This window comes from Egretta garzetta, unplaced genomic scaffold (assembly GCF_000687185.1).
Source record: "Egretta garzetta isolate BGI_Z169 unplaced genomic scaffold, ASM68718v1 scaffold507, whole genome shotgun sequence".
In the NCBI taxonomy this organism is placed as follows: domain Eukaryota; kingdom Metazoa; phylum Chordata; class Aves; order Pelecaniformes; family Ardeidae; genus Egretta; species Egretta garzetta.
Genome location: NW_009260272.1, coordinates 374,651 through 377,825, shown reverse-complemented (window position 1 = coordinate 377,825; position 3,175 = coordinate 374,651).

Sequence of the window (3,175 nt, the reverse complement as noted above, 5' to 3'; positions counted from 1 at the left end):
ATGTTTTCTTCCAATTCTAATTAGATTTGACTTGAACAGAGGTCAATCAATTCAATTCAGATCAAAGTATCGGTAATACCTTTTAAAGGACTGTCAGAAGGTATTAAATATTAAGAGAAACCTAGAAACAGGAAAATTAAACACCACTTGCACATCTCAAGTAGATACACAGACATCTTGGCCTCCTCTCAGGAAGGATTTAAAAGAACCTGCTGCCTGTACATTATGCAAATGTGAGCTCACTGTTTAAATTACCTATGGCGATCTTCAGCCAACAGTGAATAAAATCTGGTAATTATATCATATTGATATGCACACTCCAAGAGCAAGAGTTATTTTCAAAGGTTAATTATTTACATAACCCCTCTCTCTTCATCTTTCATATTCACACAAACTCAATCTCTACAAAAACCACACAGAATAAGGTTTTCTTTTCTCACTAGTAAAGTTGCTCCACCAAAGAATACGAGGGCTACATTCCACAAAACAGGTATCGAAAGTCTGTTGAACATGCATGAAATATATTCAGAATAATGCAGGCAGGAACAGTAGTCCAATCTGCACCTAGCAACCTAAGATATTGAAATTATTTGATTTTTTAAACTATCAGATACTGTATCTATTAATGCATGTCCAGTTTTGCATGCACTTTTCTGACACTGTTCTGAAACAGTATTTAGAAAAGTGATGACAGGAAAGCCGCTGTTTAGGAAACTAGAATTCAGATTTATTTTTTTTTTTAAGTAAGACAAGTCTCAGAATTATATTTCCACAAATGAAGGTTTAATATTCTCTATTTTCAGTCAAGACTGTATTTAGTATTATGTATTAATGTTCTTGTGAGGGTTCTGGTTTTTAGCATATAGAATCATAGAAACATAAAATGGTTTGAATTGGAAGGAACTGTTAAAGGTTATCTAGTCCAACCCTCCTGCAATGAGCAGGGACATCTTCAACTGGATCAGGTTGCTCAGAGCCCCATCCAACCTGACCTTGAATGTTTCCAGGAACAGGGAGAGGTGGTAGCACCTCTCTGGGCAACCTGTTCTGGTGTTTGACCACCCTCATTGTAAAATATTTCTTCCCCAGCTGGTGTTGACACCAGGGGTTGCCCCAACACACGTGCAGGAACTTTCAATATAGTTACATAGGGGTCACAGAAGTGGAAGAAATATGAAAGACAGTTTGAAGACAATGAGGAAGGAGGGAAGAGGTTTTGAAATATTTTGGACGTATTTCCATGATATCCAGAGAATGGATGCACAAGAAATTAGCTTCTTGTGGTAAGAACAAGCATGTAAACTGTATATGCCTTCCTCAAGAAAAAAACAGGGGTTTATTTCCCAGAATCTAAGAAGCAGCAGCATTAAACCATTCACAATCTTTTTTACTTCTTTTCCCAGAGGCTTACAAGAGTGAATCTGTCAGTAGTTCCAGGAGAAATAAATCTTTTTTTTTCTCTCCTTTGGGGCCACCAGATGGAAAGTCAAAGTTTTTTTGCATCATTCTATGTCTTTTTCAATCTATGGGATGAGTCAAAAGAATAGCTCTTTAGGACTTTTTCTCCTGGCTCAACATGGTTCCAATGTTCTTTAACATCTTTTTACAATTATTTTTCAAAGGAGAATAAATATATAATACCATTTTGCCTTGCAAGTATGTTGAGAAAATGAGCCCAGGAATTCTGAAACTGAATCCCATGCTAGAATTTCAAAGGCATGAGTAGCATTTAGACACTTCACTTTCATGGAAAGTCAATAAGAGTTACCTAAGTACTATTTTAACATCCATCCTGAAGTCTTAATAGAGGGAAACTATAGCATGCAACCTGTCTCCTTTTTCTGATTACACAGATCATTTTTCTTCCATGTCATTAAATGTAAACCTTGGAAGTGCTACAGGTGAGCTATGCATTTGTGTGCAAAAAATTCACCTTTTTTAAATTTCAGGCTGGATTTTGAAATGTTTAATCATTTCTAGTAAGTATAGCAAAATTTAAATAAGTGCATTGATATTTTATAAATTCTTCCTGAAGAATCTCCTAATTATTGTAAGGCAAATACAAATGAACTGACTTGCTGGTTTAGAAGTCATTTAGTGTAGTTTACATGTTATCCATTTGAAAATGTACATTTCTCACAAGAAAACTTGTTTCATTAAAACATAGAATCATAGAAATGCTGTAAACCTTTCATCCAACCGTACATTCAAAGTGCCAAACCTAGAACAGATCAGACATGGCTTTGTCTAGCCAGGTCTAGAAAAGCTTTGAGAACAGAGGCTCGACCATCCTCTTTCAGGAACCTGTGCCAGTGCTGCACTACTTTGACTCTAAAAAAGAATTTGCCTCCATCAACTTTGTAATGCATATTCCCATAGTTCTTGACTGTCTTAGTAGGTTTCTGCTGAGCCCTGTCCATTTTTCTTGAACTAGGGAACCCGATAGTGGCTAGGTTGTCCTAGATGTGACCTCACTACCACTAAAGCAGAGATGGATAATACATTATTTTGTTCTTTTAGTCACATGTCTACTAACATTTCTATGGCTGTGGTTGCCTTAGTCATGGTGGAAGCATGCTGTTGGTTTATATTCAGCTTGGTGTGGGCTACTACTCAGTCAATTGCATCCCAACTGGTATCATCAATATATGGGGGTATATCTGCTCCACGTACAAATCTTTTCACTTTATCTCTCAAACTTTATGGATTTTCTGCTGGTTTAATCCCCTAGTGTCTCAAGATCCCTCTGGTCTGAAGCTCTGACATTTGTTTTGTCAGCCATTCCCGCTACTTTAGTATGATTGGGAAATTTGTTGAGAAGTAGTCTGTGTCATCACACAGGTCACTGATGAAGATGTTGAGATGTGTCATGTTTTAATCCCAGTCAGCAACTAAGCATCACACAGCTGCTCACTCACTCCCCACACAATGGGATGGGGGAGAGAATTGGAACAATAAAAGTGAGAAAACTCGTATGTTGAGATAAAGACAGCTTAATAGGTAAAGAAAAGGCCATGTGCCAAAGCAAAACAAGGAATTCATTTACTACTTCCCATCGGCAGGCAGGTAGGTGTTCAGCCACCTCCAGGAAAGCAGGGCTTCATCACGCATAACATTTACTTGGGAAGACAAACACCATCACCAGCTTTATATGCTGAGCATGCCATCATATGGT